The 25910-nt window shown below is 38.3% G+C and overlaps 1 protein-coding gene across 5 annotated transcripts in view; it reads right to left on the minus strand.

Annotated features, from left to right (window-relative positions):
- Nucleotides 1-25910, minus strand: part of LIN7A (lin-7 homolog A, crumbs cell polarity complex component) — a 129735-nt gene that overhangs the window by 86080 nt on the left and 17745 nt on the right. The window lies entirely within an intron of this gene.

Below are 25910 nucleotides of genomic sequence, written 5' to 3' on the forward strand. Positions count from 1 at the left end.
TACTTGACAACATCAAATGTTAATGTATCAGGAAACAGGGTCTTTTATACCCATAGCTTTCAAATTCCCAGGGTGGTTTTGCAATGCCAAGAAAAAAATGATACGAGGAAAGGCCATTTTAAAAATACTTATGGTGATCTCTTCTACCTGTTGTTGTAGTCAACAGCTCAGTGAAAAGTTACTTGGGTATTTATGTATAAGATAAAAGGTTTTCAGTTCCTAAGCGATTAGCTCCAGAAAGTATCCCGTATCCTGCCATCAGATTATAAATTCATCTATCGATCCTTTCATCCATCTATTCAACCATTAATTTGTGTTCCTCTTAGACCAGGCACTAAGTCTAACAAAAAGAACAAGACACACTTCCTTTCTGAACTCACAATCAAATATATAAAGAATATAACTGCATTGCTACTATGATATAACCACTATCACCTCAGAATTTAGGTGGGTTTGGCATACATGTATGTATATAATCAAAGAAAGTAACTAGTAAGTGTCTTTAATGGAGACTCTCCCTTGAAGTATTGTCAACTGATTGCCAATCATGGCCCAACAAAACAAAAATCATGAAATCAACACAACACTGCCAGTTTGAAAAGTTGATCTCTTTGTACATACACTGGAAGTCAAAGTAGTCAATTGGACAATACCAGCTATATCCACAATCAATAAGTTACCAATCTGAGAATTGTATGCATTTCTAACTGCACAGAAGACTCTACCTAAGATGCCCACAGGTATATGGAACTCTCAACATGTTAAAAACTGAGCTCATTATTTTTTTTCTCTTCCCATATTCCATACTTCCATTAATAGCATCTCACCCAGCCTGTCTTCCAAGCTAGACAATGGCATCATCCTTCACATTCACCCCCACATGCAGTTAGTCAGTGAGGGTTACATATTCTATCTCAAAAATGTCTTCTGAATGGAGCCCTTTTGCTTGATTATTTCAAAAAAGCCTTTATTATTTTTCACTCATAGTACTGGAACATCTCCCAACTGTTCTTTTTTTTTAATATTTATTTATTCGTGTGTGTGTGAGAGAGAGAGAGGCAGAGACGCAGGCAGAGGGAGAAGCAGGCTCCATGCAGGGAGCCAGATGTGGGACTCGATCTCAGGACCCCGGGACCATGCCCTAAGCCAAAGGCAGACGCTCAACTGCTGAGCCACCCAGCCCCCCCGCCCCAACTGTTCTTTAAATTAGCCTTTTCTTGCTCATTCCATCCTCCACCTTGCTTCCAGGGTGACTATCCCGAATGATAAACTTCATTATTATACTGCCCCACATAACCCTTTAACCCTTTCTCTGGCTTCCCACCGCCTACAAGATGAAGTTCAGACCATGTAGGGCTACACACAAGGCCCTTAACAATCGACCTTTTCTAAATCATCTCTAAAAACTCTTTTCTGCCCATTTTAACTTTGGACATTCAAAATTTTATGCGGCACAGAATTCCAACCTCAGTATGGCTTTGCATAGATCATCCCCTGTTCCTGGAACACAATTCAGTCCTTCACCCAGTAATGCCAGGCACTGTGCTATGCACAGGACACAGTGGTAAAGAAGACAGCTAGTTGTTGTCACTTTCATAACATGTAGAGGTTCAAGGGGTCACAGACATGCAATAAAGTGGGCATGTCCTGTAAAAGAATCACTACAGATTATTGCATGGATGTATGAAAAAGGCATTTATCATCATTCAGGAGGCCAGGAAGGGCCTCTTCATGGAATTAACAGCTAAGCAGAGTCTTAGGTAAGGAGGTGCAGGTGGGGAAAAAGAGGAAGAATGCTCCAGCTAAATAAATTGCAAATTGAAGTTTTGTCAAGACAGTGTTAGGCATTCAGAGACCTGAAAGGAGTTCAGTATGGCTCAAGCTGAAACCAAGGCAAGAGTAGTAAGAAATGAAGTAGAGAGAAATCACATCATGGAAGGTGTTTTAAACCATGTGGGAAGACTTTGCTTAAATAGCATCTCCTTAGACATGTCTTTCTGGATTCTCCAAGGCAGATTAAGTCACTATCTGTGTTCCCACAGTTCTCTTTTCACTCATCTACTGTAATTACTACTCTTTGCTCTGCCTCTGTCTGCAGCTATGTCTTTCTCCTTTACCCTTGCAAATCTATAAGCTTCCTGAGGTGTCCAGAATGATACTTCATTTGCCATCGTATCCACTGTTCAATGTGGAGGCCACTAAATAACCACACTGAGGGAAGTTCAGAAAAGCTGAAAATGACCCCAACCTGAATATTCAGGAATTCTCAGCCTTAGCTGCACATTACAATTAACTGGGGATATATTTTAAAATTATTAATGCCCGAGACTCCCCCCCCTTCACCCCCCAAATTAAACCAGAGTATTCAGAACACTGGTTCTCAACCTTGGCTGTAGATTAGTATCACCTAGGGAGTTGTAAAAACCATACATACTTGGGTCCCACCCCAGAGACTGTGATATGAGTGGCACAGTGTGGGGCCTGAGCATGGGACTCTCAAAAACCCTCCAGGTGATGCTAAAGTGCAGCCAAGGTTAAGAACCACTGGTCTATTTGGCATGGATATTTTTATGGCCCCTATGTGATTCTAAAGTGCAGCCAGGGTTGAAACACTCTGATACAGTTAATGGCTCTAAACCGTGAATGTGCTTAAGAATCACCTGGGGGAAGTTATTAAAATGTATATTCTGACCCCCACCCCCACTTTAGAGAGGCTGATTCAGAAGGTGTGAATAGAAGGCCTCGGAACTGGCCTTTTAAACCAACATTTCAAGTGATTCCAAAGTTGTTGGTCCACAGACCTCGTTTGTCGAGAAAGTAAAGAAAATGATCTTTTGGGTTCCTTTTCGTCCCAGCATTCCAGGAATCCTCACATTCCCATTATTCGTTAATACCCTGTGGAACACTGAATGGGGTTTTTCTGGGAGTCTCAGAATGATTGGTAAAAGCCCATGGATGAAAGTAATTAGTGTTAAGTGCCACCCCATTCTAAAACAGTGTTCCTTAGTAAAGGCTGTCATTAGAACCTGCAGAGTTTTTAAACTGGCCTGCTACCCCACGCTAATTAAACCAAAATCTATAAGACTAGGATCCAGTCATCAGGATTTTTGTTTGTTCGTTTAAACTTTCAGACAATTCCTATGACCATCCAAGGCTAAGAAATATTCCAAAAAAAGCCATCAAGGAAATCAGGCACATCCCATTAAAAGCTGGGCCGGCCCTATTACATTACACCATAGGCCTTCTCCAGTCCTTATCGAGAGGTAACTGTGAGAGGAAAGAAAATTCATGGAGAACACCAAGTTCTATCCACTGAGTAGTATTCCCAGTAGAACCAATGGTAGGGGTGCCTGCAAAAGGAGAGACTTGAATCTTTCCTGGTTGCACAGGCGACAGACTCGGTCTCTGCCCTCTATGTCTATCTGATCAAAGGGAGAGAATGGGGAAGCAGAGCCCACTGGAGCCTGAACCATCTTGCTGGTAGCCACCCAAGAGAACCTAGCAGGATGAACTCATGGGATATACAGCAGTTGGTAAAAACCAAAAGAAGTCTAAAGGACCAACAGTGGGAGAAATCAGGTCCCGTCAGCCCAGACCTGGCCAGTGCTGCAAGTTGATGAGTGATAACTGGATAGGAGACCGGAGTTTTCAATGGAATCCTGGTTCCCTTTAGCTCTGTAAAAGTAGCAGAAACCTGCAAGGCCAGGATCTGGAAGGGAGCAAAAGAAGCCTTTGAGTCAGCAAAATACTTGTTCTTCAAACCACTGCAATAGTGTGCACGCTTTATTTATGAGTCCCCTCAAGGTTCCTATTCAGAATCTCCTTGCACTTATTTTATGAACCATCCTACCAAATTTGGTTACTAATATAGAAGTGCGGATTTAGCTCAGACTAGAAGGAATATTAGATAAGAACTGGGGAGGCTGCCAGACAAACAATGAAAACAAGAAGATCTCAGAATATTTTCTTGAAACCGACTCCTCCTCTGGCCTGCCAACTCTCAGGTTCATCCCTCTACCATGTATCCCGTTATCTGAGCAAACGCTGGGGTATTACCTTGCCCCCTCACTCTTTCTCACATCCTGGATTTCTTCATTAATCCTCACTTCTTTATTTTTGCCACTAATATAATTTTTATTGAAATGTAATTAACATATAGTGTGATGTTAGCTTCAGGCATATAACATCCTGATTCAAGAGTTCTACATACTACTCAGGGCTCATCACAGTGAGTGTAGTTTACAACTGTCACCAAACAATGTTAACTATCATCGTTTTTTCCAGGTATAGAATTTAGTGATTCATCACCTACATACAACCCCCTTGGGGATCCCTGGGTGGCGCAGCGGTTTGGCGCCTGCCTTTGGCCCAGGGCACGATCCTGGAGACCCGGGATCGAATCCCACGTCGGGCTCCTGGTGCATGGAGCCTGCTTCTCCCTCTGCCTATCTCTCTCTGCCTCTCTCTCTGTGACTATCATAAAATTAAAAAAAAAAAAAAAACCAACCCCCTTGTGTTCAAGTGCCCTCCTTAATGCCCATCACCTATTTAACTCATCCCCCCTGCCACTTCCTCTCTGGTACCCATTAGTTTGTTCTCTGTTGCGCGCGCTGCGGCAACACGATCAGGGGCCTGAGGATAAGGGGATGAGGAAAATAAAAGTAAAGAGATGGGGACAGGAGGGACACAGTGGATGATGTCCAAGCAGTGCCAGCTTTATTCAAGGTTTTACAACATTTTATAGCATGAGCAAAACAAAGCCAAGAAGGTGTTTATTTTTAGCAGGTTTGTGAAACCCTCCAAAGTTCCCCTTTCTCAGCATGTAAGACAGACTCACGGGTGCCAGAAGACCTTGGTAAATAAATAAGCTTGTTGCTCCAGATGTGCATACTTCAAAGGAATATTAGGTATGGTAAGCAGACCAGCAAGGACAGACAGACCCTTATTTACATTTATGACCAGGTCAGAATAAGTTTTATCTATTGTGTTATGTGGGCGATCACGTACAAGCGAGCCCTGAGAACCATTGCTCAAGCCCCTTCTCAAGCGTCTACCAACTATTCACCCTTTAGGCTCCTGAGCCTTTTGAGTGAATAAGGGACGCAAGTCCGGGCCTGGTTTGGTTCAGTTACTCCAGCTAGTTCGTGGTCGCCCACAGTTCTCTAAAGATAAGCGTCTGTTTTCTTGGTTTGCCTCTCTTCCCCCCAACCCATGTTCATTTGTTTTGTTTCTTAAATTCCACACACGAGTGAAATCATACGATATTTGTCTTTCTCTGACTTATATCACTTAGCGTTATACTTTGAGCTCCATCCCCACTGTTGCAAATGACAAGATTGCATTCCTTTTTACAGCTGAGTAATATGTGTGTGTGTGTGTGTAAGACAGAGAGAGAGAGAAAAAGAGAGAGATCACATCTTCTACATCCATTAATTAGCTGATGGCCGTTTGGGATCTTTCCATAATGTGGCTATTGCTGATAATGCTACTATAAATATAGGGATGCATGTATCTCTTTGAATTAGTATTTTTGTATCCTTTGGGTAAAAACCTAGCAGTGTGGCTCCTGGATTGTAGGGTAGCTCTATTTTTAACTTTTTGAAGAACTTCCATACTGTTTTCCACAGTGGCTGCACCAGTTTGCATTCCCACCCACAGTATAAGAGGTTCCCCTTTATCCACATCTTCACCAACATCTACTGTTTCCTGTGTTGTGAATTTTAGCCATTCATTAAGCCTCACTTCTAAAAGCAACAATAACAATAAACATTTAATATCTATAAAGTAGGAGGCACTGTATGCTAAGAACTTTACATCTTTAACCCACTTTAGCCTTACAACAACCTTTATGTGATAGTAAATATCCACACTTCGCAATGAGAAAACAGAGGCTTCTGGAGAGTTTTAAGTACCTCATTAACAAACAGATCTGGGTCTGGAGTCCAGATCTAAGTGATTCTAAGCCCCTTGCCTTTTATTTTTATTCCATTCACAGCTTTTCTTTTAGCAGCTTTTGCCTTCAACATTCAGGACTTTTACAATAGCTCTATGCTCTGCAGGCTTTCCTGGTCGGAGGCTGAGCTCTTAATCTTTCCTCCCTCAATAAAGATTAACCTCTATTCCATTTACCAGTATACCTCTCTCAGGTAGTATTCTCTGATCATCAGAATCACCTGGAGAGCCTTTAAATGGCAGGGAGGAGTGGTTCTCAGTCTTGGCTACCCACTATCATCACCTGGGAGCACTGGAGAAAAAAAAAAAAAAAAGACCCACACATACCTAGATCCTACCTACATATATTTCTGATTTCATTGCTCTGGAGTATGGCCTTGACATCAGGATCTTCAGAGCTCCTCGGGATTATAATGTGTGGCCATATTGAGGATTACTGACATAGAATCTCAACGCAAACCCCAGGGATTTTAAATAGCAATGCTACTTATAATATTAATAGCTATTATATATAGTATTTAGTATGGCACCGATTTAAACATTTTACTCCTCTTAACAGCACTATGAGGTAGGCACTATTATTACTCCCATTTTACAGAAAAGGAAATTGTGATCAACAGAGTTAAAATTACTTCCCCAGGGAAACAGTTAAGTTGTAGAGTTAAGATTTGAATTTCAGCCATATGGATGTAGAATCTGGGCTACATTGAGATGTGACCCAGGAATCCATATTCTTAAAATCATTCCCAGCACTTGTCCATTCCCAATTGTCCAATTGTCCTTGGACAATTAAAGACAATTAAATCTTAATTATGAGATTAGATTAAGCTAATCTCATCAACAAATCCTTGCTTGAGGGTTGAAAGCACTGGTTCTCAAATTTTAGTCAACATAAAAATTTAACCCTGGACCATTTATCACTAAAAACTGAGATTTAAAAAAAATGATGTTGAGGGTTGAACCTTGAAGTCTGTTAAGTAATCATTTCAAATGAGGCTGATGCAGGAAGCAGACCACAGATACACTCTTCAGGTTACTGCTAATAGATAGTTGAATATGTGATCCAGAATAAAGTGAGGTCATCATTTATTCAGTGCTTTTTTTGCCCTATTTATATCATAAATAGAACCCTCACCAATATATAAAAGGATTACTATTGTTTCCACTGTGTAGTTAAAGAAAAATAACAAACAACTAAGGCTCAGAAAGATGAACTATCTGGTTCAAGGCAATACAACTAGTAAATGATAGGGGCCAGGATCCAAAACCACGTGTGTTTGACTCCAGTGGCCATGCTCTCATTTATTTCTCTATCCTTCCAAAGAAAAGGGATTAGAAGTAAAACAATAAAGGTATGGCAAAAAAAAAATTTTTTTTTTAATATAGCATCATGGACCATGGCAAGCCAGGGCAAACAGTCATAACACTGCCCAAAGTCCCAGGAGGTAATCCCTCAATACGTTATGGTATAATCAATGTGTTCATATTGATAACATTTTTAAAAGATTTTATTTATTTATTTGAGAGAGGAGGAGAGAGAATCTGAAGCAGACTCCACACTGAGCACAGAACCCGACACAGGGCTTAATCCCACATGTGAGAACACTACCTGAACTGAAACCAAGAGTTGAACGTTTAAATGACTGAGTCACCTAAGTGCCCCTGATAACATATTTTGACCATTGAAAAGAGATTTCCTTTAAGATAGGTTCAACATTATAACCCCAAACAAGAAAATACTGAAACACAAATGGCATGAGCTTCCAGTGATCTGGAATAATCTAATTATCATTTTATTTTTCCTTAATGATGACTTTTTATTAACTTGACTAACATTTAGACTGCACAGTTCGACTTATGACTCATCTCAATCTGGGAGTTGGATGAAGATGGAGCTGGGTCATTTAAAGCATACTGTTCACTAATCCCATCAACATTTATTGGTACTGTGGCAAACAATACGAATTATCTACTCTAAAACCATCTAAAACCCTCATATCCCTTGCCTTCTACTATAAAAGCTGGAAAGCAAATATACTTCTCTTTCCAGACTCTTGTCATTTGGCCAATTGTTTTAAGTGTGAAGTCACTGCTTACGGCTTCTAGGAAGGTTTTTTAAATGGACAAACTGCTGGCATATGCCTTCAACGATTAGGTTTTTGCACCCTTCCTCCTTCCCCATTTTGTGATCATGCAAAGAACCCTCACATGTTAAGGAAGGAGGAGCAGGTAAAAGGAGCCCTCACTGAGCTGTTGTACTAGCCTTGAACTGTGCAACCTCATGATTCTTGCCTATGAGACAAATACAGGCTTTACTGTTTGGTCTTCTGTGCTTGCAACCAGATACAAGTTAACTGATACAAGATCACATCACTTTAAAGATACTCTTCTAGGCTGTAGAGCTAAGGCTGATGATATTGAGTCACGTATGGAGGTCCTTTAAGAGAGTCTTGGAAAGCCTCTCTGGAAAGGTGACATTTGGAGTGAAACCTGAATTTAAGAAGGAGCCAGCTTCATGAAAATCCAAAGGAGGGGATCCAGAGAGAGAATAGCAAGGGCAAAGACCCTAAACTGAGAGAAGCAAGTCTACATGTTAGAAGAGGCAAAACCAGAGCCAATGGGATATGGTGACTGAGGTGCAGAGCAATAGCAACAGTGGTGACCTGGTAAATAATTAACAACCAGCTCTTCAAAACAAATAGACAAAAAAAAAAAAAAAAAAAGTCCTGATTTGTAGCATTTGCTGATTTCTGTTGTGTAAATACTCCGACCATGTCCAGTTTCAAACTACCAATAGGATATCACCGGCTTGCAAAATTCCTCACTACTTAATAATCAGCTCCCATTAAGCAGATAGATGGTCAGTTTAAAAATTTAATGGTGTACAGCAGAGCAGATGTACCAATAAAATAAAAGAGATGGTCAATAATGCTTTGCACTTCCGCTGCTCTGTTTATGAAATGCTCTCACTTTACAGGTTACTAATGAGACATGATAATCAGTGTGTCCTTCTCATATGCCAATCATCTCTGCTTTGATCCACCAACACCTGGCCGTGTTCCTCAAATGCAGACTAACTGGTAAACTCGAAAAAAGGAGCCCAATTAAATTAAATTATTTATTTATGATAGTCACACAGAGAGAGAGAGAGAGGCAGTGACACAGGCAGAGGGAGAAGCAGGCTCCATGCACCGGGAGCCCGACGTGGGATTCGATCCAGGGTCTCCAGGATCGCGCCCTGGGCCAAAGGCAGGCGCCAAACCGCTGCGCCACCCAGGGATCCCAATTTTTTTTTTTAAATTAAACCCTTCACTCACTATGCTGTTAAAAATAGTCTACTTTATGATATTTATCAAAAACAGAATGACTTTTCTTCATGGAATTCGGGATGACAAAAAAAGTTTGACAGTATTAAAATTTTTAAATCATGAACTTATCGAATGACAAAATCCTGGCCCAGACTCTCCTTAAAGTGTTTGCCAAACCTACCACAACCAAGGGAACAATCTATGCTACAAAATGAAAAGCTGTAGTTGCTAAGAGATTCTCTGAAACGGAAGGTACCTATTTCATTTGAAAGTGATTACTTACCCAATAAACAAATCTTTAGGTATACAAAGCTTAAGATACAGTTTTCTTTGTTAAACAATCCATTATGTGGTCAGAATGAATAATGCTTCCCAGTTTTTCTAGGAACTATAATCAGCATTTCATTCTTTTTTTCTTTTCTGCTTCCTCCACATGAATTTGCTTTTCAAATTCATCTAATTTTCCCAAGCAGGAAAACTGAATCTTGATTTGTCTACCATTACCTGAGACCTCAGGAAATCAAAAGTCTCACGTTCCTTTTTCTTGGGGGGGGGGAGGGGGGCTTTCTTTTATCTCTATTATATTTGATGTCTTCCTTTCCTTCTATATTTTCACCTCACTTTTCTATTTAATCTTGTATCCATGTCTGTACATCATGACAGCCAACTCTAACCTTATTCCTAGTAACAGTGAAATTAGCTCAGTTTGTTTTTTCTTATTTCCAACCTTCATGGCATCCATGCAAATGAACAGCTGATTTGATTGGCTTTGGGGAACCTATGAGGGATTAGCCCTGAATAAAATGTAATCTGTCTTTGCATGTCTGAAAGAAGTTGAACAATCTACCATCCTCTTCTATGCTAAATACTAGAACATCTGTGTCCTACTAATTTTTGTAGATGCCATTGTATCCAATACAGAATCATGACAATTGTGGTCATTTAAAAAGTATTTGTTGAATGGAACTGATTGTATGGAATTGAATTTTCTTGTTATATTTACATAGTATTGGTATTCACTAGTCAACAGTGATACTTGTGTCACGTCTTACTGACAAGATTTAGGTATCTTACAAAATGTGATTTCTGAGAAAATGAGAATTAAAGGGACCGGACTCTATCTTTCCATAATGATCAAATAATAATCATCCTTCTGTGAATGGAAGGAGTAAGAACCATGACTTAAAAGTAAATCAAAGTTCATTTCAGCACTTGTGAAAAAAGTTAGAGACATCTTATTTTTAGCTCTCTAGCGAGGCATTTTAAAATATGTTGTCCAAACTACAACATTTTGTATGTAGATACGCTGTTTCTGAAGTTCCTTAGAAAATGAATATAATGAACACTTATTCATTAGTCAATTAAGTGTACTGGATATATGACTATAGGAATACAATCAAACCACCACATACGGATTAGCAATAGGATACCTCAACACTGCAGCCCAGCTACCCAGCCTGTTGATCCATTCTATTGCCTATTTATGCTTCATTTACGACCTCAACTGACCTTAGATGCAGCTGGATAAAAGAACAGAGTATCATTCACAGAGCTTTAAGTTTACCTTTAAATTAAAGTCTATGTTTTGTAGCTTTCTTTCCACAACTCCTTAATCTGATGATTTCTCAATGAAAGTTATTATTTAACATCTCAAAATACTAGACACAAACGATATGGACACTCAGGCTCTATATTTCCCTAGCTTAATATGTAAAATAACAACCAAGCTTTTATATTGGTAGTGATTCCACCTGTGCGTATCATAAAATTGGAAGGCTTTTTTTGTAATTATCATTAGTAAATCCCAATTCCCTTTTTCATAGTGCTCAGGAAATTGGAAGGGAAAAGACTTTATCAAGAAATGGCTGGAGAGACACCCGACCAAATTGGGTGTTTTCAGAGAGCTTGTTATAAAGAAACCTTACAAATTTAACTTCTCATGTCCTCAAGTATCTCCTACTAGAAAATGGATGAATGTTTTTATCCAAACTGACACTTTGATATATTATTCTGCTATCAAGCTACTTAACAATATGTTTCCTCTTTTATGTTCTCGCTACTATATCATACTGTCATCCAGTTTCTTAGTTACTTCGGGAATTGTGTGGTGAGGTTGGTGTGGTACTATCTACATCTGTAAAAGATGTTCATGGGACAGAGGAAGCTTGGACTTTGCAGAAATTGTTATGGTGAACAGTTTATGTATTTTCTTGAGAACATGATTACTATTAAGATGATTTAAACTTCCAAGTGAAATACATGAAATAATGAATTTCTCCTCATTACGTTCCATTGCCTGGGGCTGCTTTCTCAGACTTTCTATTGATGTTTCTTCTATAAACTAAATCTTGGGAATAGAGAAGGAGGAAAAGTAATTGTTTAGTAACTTACCGCATTTGCATAACAAACTACCAGTAGCTAATTAAGTGCTATTTAGTTGTAAGTACAGCTATATGAAGTAGTGAATAAAATTAAAGATTATTAAAAATAAATTGAGTACTTTTTTTCCTAATTATAAAATAAAGTAACATCTTGTTGGTTTATAGGGTAAGTATGAATCACAGTCCTGTGCTTTAGATACTTTTACTTTTGTTTAAAAATCTTTTAAGATTTTCTATCACTAATCATTTTTTTCTAGAATTAAATGAAAAATTTCAAAGATGACTCAAAATAATTTAACTAAGTGAATAACTTTAGATTAAAATTGAAGTAGCTCTTTTATTTAATTTTCTAAGTCCTAAAATTCATTATTTTACCAAGAATTGCAATCATGGGTATATAGTGATTCCGTTCTACAAAATTTTAGTTCTTTGATAATCATTTATTCTGTCATCAGATCATTCTTTATATTAGAATTAATAGAATCCTTGGAGTGCCTGGGTGGCTCAGTCTGTTAAGCATCTGACTCTTTGATTTTAACTCAGTTCATGACCTCAGGGTCATGGGATCCAGCCCTGCAAGGGATTCTGTGCTGAGTGTGGAGTCTGCTTAAGATTCCCTCTCCCTCTTCCCTGCCCTCCCCCCACTCATGCTTACCTGTGCTCTCTCTCTTGCTCCTTCTAAAAAATAAAAATAAAAAAATAAAAGAATCCTAATATCTTATTTACTGAGTCACCAAATATTTTTCCATTAATTTTAACATATACTCTGGAATAGTTAAAATACTTTAGAAGTACTTGTTCTTTGACGGACAGATCTTTGTAAATTCATTTGGAACTGGGGCTTCAGGGTAGGTCGTAGCTTTTCAGTTTCTTCTGTTACAGGGCTACTCCAATTTGCTATCACTTATCAGTTTTAATACTTTCTATGGTCCTAGAATGTACATTTCATCTGATTTTCTCTTTTTAAAATGTGTACCAGTACTCTTTTTCTCGTTCAAACATGAAAACATTTCATTTGTGGTACTGGTCTTTTCAAAAATTCAGCATTTGGTTCTATGAAATATATTTTGTTTCATTATTAGTTACTTACTAATATCCTTATTACTTCCTTCTTCATAGTTTACTTAGGTTTATGGGTGTGTTCGTGACCCTATATGTTTCCAAGAATCCCACTGTAGTTATATCTTTCTTCTTTTAACACAGTGGGTCATTTCTTTCTTGTCTAATTTTGATTTCTTAAAGTAAATGCTCTTTAAAAAAAAAAGATTTTGTTTATCTGAGAGAGAGAGACAAGCACATGCACATGAGTCAGTAGGGAGGAAAGGTAGAGGGGGAGGGAAAGAATCTCAAGCAGACTCCCCACTGAGCAGGGAGCCCAATTTCAAGACCCTGAAATTATGACCTGAGCCAAAACCAAAAGTCAGTCAGTCATTCAACCGACTGGGCCACCCAGGCACCCCTAAAGTAAATGTTAAAGCAAAAAAAAAAAAAAATGTTCCCAAGGGAATGGTTTTCAAAGGACTATACTTTTATTCTTTACTTTGTGATTTTTGTCATATATTGATCAGAGAAAATTACTTACTACTTATGTCATTGCATTTTGGATTTTAATAACATTTTGGAGTCATACATGGTAAATATTCCACAGATGCTTGAAAACAATAGATAATACCTATACAAACCTATATGATTAATGTTATAGTATTAGTATATACTACACATAGTACACTGCAGTGTATTAGTATAATTAATATAATTAGTATATTAGTGTATATAGTATAATATAGTGATTTAATGAAATCTCAAATAGTCTTACATTTTTGTCTATTTGAGCTGTTAATCTCTAAGAGAGTTGTGTGAATTGCTAATTTTTCCCACTATCAGTTTTGCCTCACACACATGTACTTCAAAACTCTGATGCTAGGTATGTAAGAGTTTAGAATACTAATATATTCTTAGAAATTTTTCCCTAAATTATCATCTTCATCACATTTAATTTTGGCTTGAATTCTATTTTAACTGTTATTTTACTATAATTTTGCCATATTTTTCTAACATTTCCCTAGTATTTCCTCTTTCTAATGTTTTTGCCATTTTCATTATTATGTTCCATAATTCAACTCTGATAAGTTCCGTATATCTTTCATCTCTCGTTTTCAAACTTTTTCTCTATGATTGTCTTTTCTTCACCTCAGCCTATTATTTTCTTGATTTTCTCTGATATTTTTTAAAGAATGCCAATTTGTTTGCTCTATCAATTCTATTTCATCTAGGGTAATTATATATAATTATATACATATACCTTCACAGAGAGGGTCATTCTCAAAGTCAGTGATTTATTTGCTTTATTTAATAGGTATACTTAAGGACTTAAACTATATGCTTCCATAATCAAATAGGCATTCCCATCCATCTGTGAGTGGACACCGTTTCTAATAATAAAAGCCTATTTCCAGGAGGAGATATACAAGTGGCTGAGGAGTGGCCACTTCAACAAGAGGAAATAAAGAGATGGTTTGTCACTAGGTATGACGGCTCAGTTGCTCCAGGCCTTTGAATGGCGCCTGGGGATATTGCTATGCCCCTTTTCTCATCTCAGCTCCTACTCCAAAATTCAAATATCTTTCTTTAGAGAGCAATGCTGGAGGTTTTAACCTAAGAACAACTGCTAATGTTTTGAAGTCTAAAGAAGTAAGAAAAGAGAATGGATTCATCCCATCCATTTAGTTCTTTAATCAGTTACCAAATGTTTGTACCAGGAATCTCTTCTTCCCTCGGTAGGTTGAGTTTATGGTTCTTCTCTGGTCTTTACTGGGAGAATTTGCACATACACATGCACAGCTTTCTCAGGTTCATGCTTTTGAATTTTAGTCTTCCCTTTTCTGCTAGAATATCACAGTAATTAAAAAGGAAACAGAAACCACAGAGTCAGGGAAGCTGAGAGGTTTGGGCACAGGGTATCAGATGGGGGTCTTTGCCTAGCTGAGTTTCCTTTTCAGTAAAACAAAGATCATAATAAAACCTACCCTAGTGTGTGTTTGTGTGTGTGTGTGTGTCTGTGTATATTCTGAAGATTAAATAACATAAGTGAAAATGCTCAGCACTGTACCTGTACATAGTAAGTGCTTAATAAATGTTAATACCGATTATTATTATCATATTTCATTCATTAATCTGATCCCATCTGCTTGCTATCTTCCAGGAATTCTTCAAAACTTTGTCTTTTAGTAACATCCTTTGCTACCCATCACTTTTTAAAATTGTTTTACATCTTTTTGACATCTATGATGTTCGAGGTGGAGGGAAATAAAGGCACTCATGCCTAACCTAACATCTTGATACAAATCCTCTTTTTATCATTCATTATCCACTTGCTCTAGAAATGTGTTGTGATATTATGGAAAACACAAAGGACTAGGAAGTCACGAGCCCTGGTTTGTAGTCCTGAAATGGTTACTATAACTTAAATTTGGAAAATTTGCTTCATTTCTGTCAGCTTCAGCATCTTTATGAAACCAATGTTTTGGACTCATGGATCTTTTTTAGCCTTAAAAAATAAGTGTTCTGCCTTACAGAATGGTTCATTTATCAAGAGTGCCATTTAATTAATGAGACACAAAAGAAGAGTGGTGGGAGAGGGCAGTTTGAGTTCCAGGAAGAATGGGCCCAATACAGAATTATAGTAAGATGACTTCATACAGAAGAGTTCAAAAGGAAGAATGCTCAAATAGTAGGAAGTAATAAAAAGCCTTACCACTGGGTAAATGAACAGTAAATATAAGACAGTAAAAGAAAATGAGTTATTTAAAAGTGTTCTCGATAGACAGTTAGCCTAATTTAAATTTTTGTATGTGCCTGAAATAAATCTGAGTAGAAGCAATAAACTATTCAAACAGAAGGCTCCCTAGTGATAATCAGATAAGATTCCATAAATTTAAAGATGAGGAAATCAAAACCAAGTAAGATAAAATCAATGACTACAATCTAAAGGTTGAATACTGGGGCACCTGGGTGGCTCAGACAGTTAAATGCCAGGCTTTTAATTTTGGCTCAGATCATGATCTCAGGATGAGCTCGAGCCCTGTGTCAGGCTCCATGCTGGGTGTGGAGCCTGCGTAAAATTCTCTGTCTCCTTTTCCCTCTGCCCTCCTGCCTTTGCACACACATGCTCTCTCAATAGATGGATAGATAGATAGATAGATAGATAGATAGATAGATAGATAGATAAAGATTGAGTACACCTAAGTAGTCTGAAATGTTAGTGATAAAGCCAGAACTAAAACTAAGATACTCTGAATCCTAGGGCAGATTTTTTTCCACTATACTATCCAACAGTTACTGAAATTGTTCAAAATTGCTTTTGTCCTTGAGTCTTAGCCAAAAGTAGCTTACTGTATACTTAAATGTATACCAATTATGAGTCCAACATTTCCTAAATCAATACTCACATATCTACCATATCAAGGTTCATTTTTTTTTTAGTTAAATTCAAATATATCAGTCATGAGAGTTACAGTAAAAAATTTGACTCGGGGGAAAAGGTTAAAAAAAGAATCAATATAAAGGCTGAAGATTTAATATGCACAACTGTACAAGGAGTATGTCTTATCAAAATTTGGTTTCTACAAGCATCTATTCATAGTATAGATAGGTCCATGATAGGTGAAGGAGGCAATTTTGCTTGATTTTTATTAAAGAGTTATCTTAATTTTAGGACAGTACTATCACAGAGTTGGAAGGGACTTTGTGTTTCAAACTCTACATTTTACATATGAAGAAACTGAGGTCAAAGGACACAATATGATTTGTCTGAGGTTTTGGACAGCGATAATTTGGGGAAGATGAGAGTTTATTATCAAATGAAAGCTAATTACTGGGGAAAGTAGACTGACAGCTTGAGCCTAGATAAGAGACCTTTTCTGAGGAAAGAGCCATTTCTATAGTGCTCTGTAATTGAGACAATAATCATACAGAGTAAAGTTTACTTTTTTTAGAAGTCATATGCAGAAATGAGGCCTTTAAGAAAAAAAAAAACCACCCTAAGAAGAGTCTTAGTGTAGCTTTGATTTGGTGTTCCCTAAATACTAGTGGTATTGAACGTCTTTTAATATGCTTACTTGCTACTTATGTATCTTCTTTGGTGGACTTATTCAAATATTTTATTTTCTTTTTAATTGGGTCATTTATTTTCTTTTCTTTTAGTGTTGAGTTTTAAGAGCTTTGTACATTTTCCAGATAAAAATCCTTTATCAGATATGTTTTGCAAATATTTTCTTTTTCCTTGGCTTTTTAAAAATTTTCTTAAAGTACATTGATTTCTTTTGAAAGCCAATAATTTTAAATTTGGCACTATTTTCTATAATACCTTATGCTTTTTACCGTTCATATAAGCAATCTTGGATTAATCTAAAGTCTTAAAGACTTTCTTCTATACTTTCTTTTTTTAAATTATTTTTTTTAATGGTTGATTCATTGACTGATTTTAGCTGAGGAGAGGGGGAGAGAGAGAATCTCAGGCAGACTCCCCAATGAGTGAGGAGCCCAGCTTGGGGCTCCATCTCAGGACCCTGAGATGCTAACCTGAGCAGAAATCAAGAGTCAGACATTTAACTGACTGAGCCACCCAGGGGCCACTTCTACACATTCTTTTAAAATAATGTAGTTTCAGATCTTACGTTTATATTTACAGCCCATTTTAATTTTTGATTATAGCATATGGGTATCCAATTTTGTAGTACCATTTATTGAAAGGACTAGCCTTTCTTCACCGAGCTTCCCAGCAGAAGTACTGAATATCAATTGACTATGTAGCTGGGAGCCTATTTCTGAGCTCTATTCCATTTCACTGATCTGTATATCCAATACTTACACTAATATCACATTTTATTGATTTCTATATCTTAATAGTAAGTTTTGGAATGTAGTAGTATAAATCCTCCAACTTTGTTCTTGCTTTTCTATTTTGCTACTCTGCATCCTCTGCATTTTCATATAAGTTTTAGAATTACCTTGTCAGTTTTTATTTAAAAGAAAAATAGACTGCTGACGTTTTAACTCAAATTGCGTCAAATCTATGCAACATATTGGTAAAAACTAACATCTCTACAATTTGGGTCTTCCAATACCATAAACATAGTATGTCATTCCATTTACTTAAATCTTTAATTTCTTTCAGCAGCAATTTATAGTTTTTTTGTATATAATTCTTGCGCATATTTTGTTACATTTGATCCTAAATATTTCATGATTATGATACTATGTTTGATCCTACAAATATTATTTTTTAAATTTTAGTTTCTAATTCCTCATTAGAAATACAATTGATATTTTAATGTTAACTTTACATTTTCTCACCTTAAGAAAGTTAGTTTTAGTAGCTTTTTTGGTAGATTCTGTAGGATTTTCTATATAGACAATTATGCTTTCTGTAAATAAAGACCAACCACTCTAGCTTCTAATAGCACCATGTTCTATTTTGAACTTTCAGTACAGGCTCACTCTTCTTTATCTGTCATGTTCTATCTTGCCACCAAGGCTTGTTTTTGTTTTTGTTTTAGATCCTTTTTCCTATACTCTTTATCAAGTGAATGCCAATTCATGCTTCAGATCCCCGGTCACACATACCTTCCTCAGGAAGCTTTCTCTAAGACAAGTCTCCATGTTATCCCTTTCATTCAGTTATTCTTTCATTAATCCAGCCAACAAAGATTAAGTGCCTACTATTAAATATCCACACGTGCCATCATTCTTTCATAGTATCACCTATCCTTGCTCCCTAGTATTTATCATTATTGTAATTTTACATTTATCTCCATGATTATTTGGCTACTCCTTCTCTCCTGTAGATTGTAAGCATCATAAGAACAAGAACCATGATTGCATTTTGTTTTCCTTTGATGTCCACGCCTAGCTAAGGCCTCTAACATGACAAGTACTCATTAAATATTTACAGAATAAATAAATGAGCCAAAAGAAAATACCTGTCTAGAAGGTGGAGGAAATATTTGGGGGGTAGGGTTGAATTGCTCAATGCTATTTAACATACTCTGTCCAAAAGACTGTATAATTATTTTTCAATCTCTGTATACATGAAAATGTATCAGAAACTTTTTTTTAAGAGATTTTGTTTATTTAGTCATGAGAGACAGAAGGGCAGAGAGAAAGAGGCAGAGGGAGAAGCAGGCTCCCTGCAGGGAGCCCGATACAGAACTCGAACCCAGGACCCCAGAATCATGACCTGAGCCAAAGGCAGATGCTCAACCACTTGCCACCTAGGCGCCCTGGAAACACTTTTTAGTATAATTTTAAGGAAGTTCAGGACGAAGTTGGAGGTTGGGTTGTAGACTCTAAGCATGAGGAGTTAAGTTTTAAATTCACAAGTCAAACATTTAATTGGTTAAAAACAGATGCTACAAGCTCATATTAGATTAAATAATAATTTAATATTTTGTCAGATGAAAAAATTTAATCCCATAGACCACTAGATGTCCTTAAAATTATACTCAGACCTTTTCTAGTTCATGAGTCACGAGGATCTAATTAACTCAAAATAAACAGGCAAATGCAATAAACTTGAAATGACTTACTCAACAAGGTCTTGAATACACAGTAAACAATTTGGTTTTGTTTCATTTGAGAGCTTATTATATAAAATAAGCTTAGCTTTGTTTTATCTTTTGAATGAGGTAAGATCCTAATCTTTAAATCTGACCATGAATTCTCATTTTTTTTCTTTCACTGCAAGACAAATTACTCATACATAAACAAGTGTAGTTTGAAAGGCATTGTTTAACAAGTGGTATTAATATGAACCACTCCTGCCATGATTTACTGAGCAGTAGTACTTTATCTTTAATTGTACATACACTGAGCACCTTAACTTAGGTACAAATACTTCAACTTATTTTATTAATGCTTTAAACACATTTATTTTTCTGCTATACCTCTCAAGGGTATCTCTAACAGAGAGAGAAAAAATATATATCTCTTAGGAAACATTTTTCTTTTACATGCATCTCAACATTAACACTTAATGCATAGAAGCAATGCAAAAGAAAGGAAATTATTTTGTTGGTTTATTCAGCACTAATAGTGGTAGCCTTACTATCTTTACCTGATTTTCAAACCTAGAATGCCAGTTCAAATGCCATAGAAGTTTGAAAGCAGAGGGGATCCCTGGGTGGCTCAGTGGTTTAGCACCTGCCTTCGGCCAAGGCAGGGCGTGATCCTGGAGTCCCAGAATCGAGTCCCACATCAGGGTCCCTGCATGGAGCCTGCTTCTCTCTCTGCCTGTGTCTCTGCCTCTCTCTCTGTGTCTCTCATGAATAAACAAGTAAAACCTTTTTTTTTTTTAAATTTTTATTTACTTATGATAGTCACAGAGAGAGAGAGAGGCAGAGACACAGGCAGTGGGAGAAGCAGGCTCCATGCACCGGGAGCCCGACGTGGGATTCGATCCCGGGTCTCCAGGATCGCGCCCTGGGCCAAAGGCAGGCGCCAAACCGCTGCGCCACCCAGGGATCCCAACAAGTAAAATCTTAAAAAAAAAAGCAGAGATTGAGAAAAGTACATTACTTACTTGAATATCGTTATTTACTTAAAGGCAGGCGTACTTCTCGTGTATGGGGGTGGGTGATGTACTTAACGTGACTATCACATTCAAGGAACATTTTAAATTGAATTAGGTATGAAATCCATGTGGCTATTCTTATCATGAATCATAGATTTACTTTGAAAATGCATACTACAGAAAAAAAGTAATATATATTTTGAAGTTGAACAGATCTTAAAAGTTTCTCAAGCCAGTCTCCTGAAAAGTGCAAGAAGAAATCCTTTATGTGTGTCAAACCACTATATTTGCATTTCTATAATCATAACGTATCATACAATTTGAACTGTAAAATTCAAATAAGCAATTTAGGAATCCCCAAATATGAAGTGTATTTAATTCCAAGAAAAAAAAATAAAAGGAAAAAAACACAGGGGTTTTTTGATAGGAAAAAAATCAGGATTTGCTGTTTTTATTTGCAATTAAAATGTCAAATGCAAAAATTCACATGGCAGGGAGGGAGTTGAAGAAAACACAGGTGCCTAATTCATGAGCTACAAAAACAGTATAAAGGTGACCATCTGGGGAGAGCTGGCTGACTTAATTTTCCTATGAGCTTACCGTCTGCTCCATATTTTTCTTCCAAACTCCATATTCTGACCTTGAAAATGCATTCACAGGTTTTGCTACATCCATTTGCCTCTAAACATAAATGCAGGTAGACCTAATTATGTAAAGGATATTAATACAACAAAGGACATAGTGTGTGGTATTTTATTTAATCCCAGTTTTCGGATTTTTTAAAAAATGTTGTTTCTGGTGATGGCACCTTGTCAGCTTTTAAGCCATTCATTAAATTCCTACACATTCCATGATGTACCTGCAAGTGCTGACAAGCACAGATCTAAGAATAAATACTTCTTTGAGAACTGGTGGTTCTCAGGAAAGCCCAGAAGGTAGACCTCTGAGCATGTTAAGGAGAGGAGATGGGAACCTAACAAACCCTGATGTGGATACAATGCCTCACCGCGAATACTCACAGGAAGGATGACAAAGCTAAAAGAGTGAGGAATTCCTGACTTGTCACAAAACACTGATTGCCCAAGTATCCTGAGTATGGCAGGATTTCTGAAGGAGGCATCACACTTTTCTGCCATGGTGAATTAATATGCTGAGCAGAAAAACATTTTTTACCCTGGTTTTCTTTTTATATCTCAGTCTGAATACTGGAAATGATGATAGTCACACTGAAAAAAAAAAAAAAGTACTTACTTTCAAGTACTTGTTGCCGTATCCTTTCTAAAAGTAGTCTTTTTCTCTATCCTGTATTTTTCCTCCCCTAAAAATCAGTAGCTACTATTTCTTCAATATCGCTAATTCATGCTCTAATCATTCCCATTATTCTCTGGTACTAGGCTCTACATGGTATCTGTGTTTCTGAAACTTTTTTGCAGTCTTAAACACTTTCCCAGGTCAAGACCCTAACTTACACGTGGTTGTCCCCACAGCATCTCGAAGCTCACTATGTGCTAAGCTAAACTCCTCAGCTTTGTGGACCAACATGCTTTTTTCCTTTAAGCTTTTTCCCTTTGCCTATTTTCAGCACCTATTAATCAATAAGGCATGCCCATTATAATCTCTTCCTTTCCTTCTGTTCCCATAATTCCTCCTCAGGTTCAGGTCTGGTCATCCAGATCACATGGAAAATACAGACCAAAACTGTCAAACTGTTCCAAAGAATAAGAGAGTTCCTGGAACAGATTGTTTCATGATGTGCCTAGTCCACAGGACATGGAGATTCACAACGTGTGTCATGGGCTACGTTAAAGAGACATCTCTAAATTTGTTTAATCCAGTATTTTGGAAAGCTGATGTTTCCTCATTCATTTTACCTTGGAACTTTTCTCAAGGAGCATCCAATAAAATCTTGCAGAGTCATGTTTGTTGAACACTGATCTTCTTCCATATATTTCAATCTTGCAACCAATTTTCTTATTAGTGAATAAATATACAGCTCAGATCATTTCACTTCCTGGCTTAAAATTTTCAAACACTATTGATTATCCATCAAGCAAAGCTAAACACCCCCATCTATCTGCAATCTATGTGTTTCATCGTATCTTTCACAACTTCATTCATCTGTGTAGTAGTTTCCTAGATGTCAGGTAGGACAACTGATCGTCCCCCGATCGAGTAAGTGTTTCACCAAATAAATGTGTACCAGCCCTTGGCAACAAATCAACCTTTCACACACAACTATGATACTCCTTAAAGACTTCATGGCTTCCTGATACTCTCCAAACTTAAACCAAATTCTACTTTGCTGAAGAAAAATAGATTTAGTTTCTTTTCTCCATAATTTGAAAAACTCTGCTACAGATAATTAAAGCTACCTGTGCTGAATATTTTTAGCAAATTAATTTGTCACATTGCATGGTTTTTCTGAAATAAAGGTGGTATGTGGTGCTTTGCATAATTGAGTCAGTTGGGGAATTGGGGAGTAGATGTTGAATAATCATATTATCTGTGATCGCTTCATTTTTTCACCAGTGTCAAAATACATTTTTTCTTGTCCAATTTAAAAGAAAAAGCAATGTCAATTGAAAATATTTCTGAATGATAACAAATTTGGGGTTATAATTTTAACTGAAATGGTACTTGAGAAATATTTCACCGTGCTTCTGCTTTGGGTCAAGTATTATAGTAGGCAAAAGGAGGTCAACAAGACGAACAGAGCTGTTATCACAATATATAGTTCTTACCATTCTTATAGACACAGGAGTTTTAAGTATGTTGAATATTATATCTTCCTCCAGCTGCTCTATGATTTCTCTGCTACCTTTGAAAGCAAAAGTTCTCCAAAAACTCATACATTCTGTCTCTAAAATATCTGTTCCCACCCCTTGTTGTACCTATTCCAATGAAGCTTTCACCTGCTATTTCAATGAGTTGTCAGAACCACCAATGACCTCCACACTGCTGGACAACATGGTCCAATTTCCAAATGACATCTTAACCTCACTCTGCATTTCACACAGATAATCCTTGCCATCTCCTTAAAAGGCATTTACTTGGCTTCTGATGACCACTCTCTTGTCTTCCTCACTAGCTGGTGCTTCCTCATCTTCTCAACCTTTAAATGTTGGAATTGCCCAGAGCTGAGTCAACAACCTTCATCTTTTCATCCTCCACGTGCCTTACATGCCATCTTATATGTTCACAATTCCCCTATTTATATCTCCTCTTGGACCCTTCCCTTGACCTCCAGAACTTTATACAGCTGCCAACTCAAACTCTTCATTTGTGTGTCCAACAGATACCTCAAGACGTCCAAATTTATATTCCTCTCTCTGCCCCTCTGTACTCTTCCCGGTTAGCAGTAAACTGAAGGCTCACTGTTTCCAGATTCTCAAGCCAGTGGCCTGATCATCATCCCTGCTTGTTTCTCTCATACCCTATAGTCAATTTTTCATCAAATCCTGCTGGCTAAATGTTCCAAATGTACGGAGAAGTTGACCACCTATCACTGCTTTCCCTGTCACTACCCAGATCTCAAACACAATCATGTCTGATCTGGGATATTTTAATCACTTTCCAACTAATCTCCCTATCTACTCTTTACCCTCCATGGCCAACGTAGCAGAGAGCCTGTTCAAACTAAAATCCCTCCTGCAGCTTTAATATCTTAGGAGTAAAAAACCAAAGCCCTCAAAATATCCAGCCTCGGCCTCAGCCAGTCCGTGGGCTCAGTGGCCTCTCTGCAGCGCTCGGCTCATGTCCACAAGAACTTCCTTGCCCTCTTCCAGTAGGCAGCCAGCACGGCCCCCAGCAGCCCCTAGCAGCCCCAGCAGCCACAGTGGTGGGGACTGGGCTGTGCGGGCCCTCCCGGCTGGCCCTGCAGCGCGGAAAGGGGCTGGATGCTGGATGACCTTCCCTTGAGTCATTGGGGCTGGACCCGTCCCCAGGCTGTGACCACCCCCCAGCAGGTGGGCACCGTCACGGCCACGCCCAGACCCTGGGACTGGGTCCTCTACGTGGAACGAGCCCCCTTGGAGGCTTGAGGAAAGGAGTTCCTGGGCCCCTCAGCTTTGTGGAGGGCTGGCCCTGGGGTCCCCCAGGATCACTGGCAGACTCCCAGCTCCCAGCCCCTGGCACATACCCTGAACTGGCCTGTGCAGTCCGGTGCCACCTCGAGGCTGGTCCGAGGCTGCACCTTCATCACGGGGTTTCCTTTCGACCTTCCACAAGGCCGAAGCTGCAGCCTTCCCAGTTCCCCCGTGCCAAGCCCATCCCGGTGGTCATTAAAACATCATTTCTTCATAAATAAATAAATAAATAAAGTAATAAATAAGCGAATAAATAAATAAATGAATAAAGTCCCTCTCTGACCTCATCTCCTACTACCCTTTCCCCTTGTTGACTCTGCTCCACCCACACTGGGATCACTGCCATCCTACAATACTTATATAGGGTGTTATCGCCTCAAGGCATTTACCCTGCTCCTTCCCCTGACTGGTCCACTCTTCCCTACTTATCCTCAAGGCCTGTGCCTCATTCACCCACAGATTCTCTTTAAAAACATCCAAGGTACGGGGCACCTGGGTGGCTCGGGGGTGGCGCCTGGCTCAGGGCAGCACCCTGGCATCCTGGGATCAAGTCCCACAGGGGGCTCCATGCTCTGCCTGTGTCTCTGACTCTCTCTCTATCTCCTTCTCTGTGTGTGTCTCTCATGAATAAAGAAAGAAAATCTTTTTAAAAAACCAACCATCTAAGGTGTGAGGACCTCCCTGCCTCTCCCCATGTAAATGAGCCATGCCCACTTCCTTGGCTCTCTCGCTCCCCTCCCCAACCATGCTTGTTTCCTCCCACTACTCAAAATTGAGTGAAATACTATGTATGTACGAGTTCAGTTGCTTCTTGCCTGCTCTTTCCACCCCAACCACCCAAGGGTTCAGAAGGTCTGTCGTATTTGCTACTGCATTCCCATGGCCTAGAACAGAGGTGGGGACTACTGCATTCCCAGGGCCTAGAACAGAGGTGGGGACATAGCAGGAATGCAAAAACCACCTGCTGAGTGAATGAGTGAGTCCTGTTACCAAAAGGCATCCTAAGGTGCTGTGGAAATATATAATGGGGATCTAAAGTATAAAGGAGGCTGAGAGGACAAGAAAAGACTTCTTGCAGAATCTGACACCTGAATGCTGACAAATAGGAGTTTGCCAGGAAAAGGAAAGAAGACGAGGGGAAGAGCTTTCCCACAAAGAGAACAACATGGCCAAGACCTTGAATTTATGTGTTCATTCAACCACTATTTATTAGACACCTGCAATGTACCAGACTGTGCTCCCGGCATTTGGGACATAAGGAGTAAAAGGGCAAAGTACACAAGTAAATACTGGGCATATGTTCAATTAATGAAATTAAGAACATATAAAACAAGAAGTTTGGACAATGGGAAGCTGCTAAAGCGTTCAATGCCAGGGATGACATGACCAGATTAATATCTCAGAAAAATTAAAACCAAACATATGCCTCACCCCCAGTTCATGGCTCATTTAATATTTAAGCCACAAAAGCTTCCTTTCAGGTTCCTCAGTAATTTCTAAGATAAGCCTGTAACATCAGATAAAGTGAAAATGTTGCTATGTGATTTTTTTTTCCTGTATGTGAATACACAAAAATGGTGTCATAAATTGAAGTTTTCAGATTTTTCAGAACTTT

The sequence above is a fragment of the Vulpes vulpes genome, chromosome 10, assembly GCF_048418805.1.
Source record: "Vulpes vulpes isolate BD-2025 chromosome 10, VulVul3, whole genome shotgun sequence".
NCBI lineage: Eukaryota > Metazoa > Chordata > Mammalia > Carnivora > Canidae > Vulpes > Vulpes vulpes.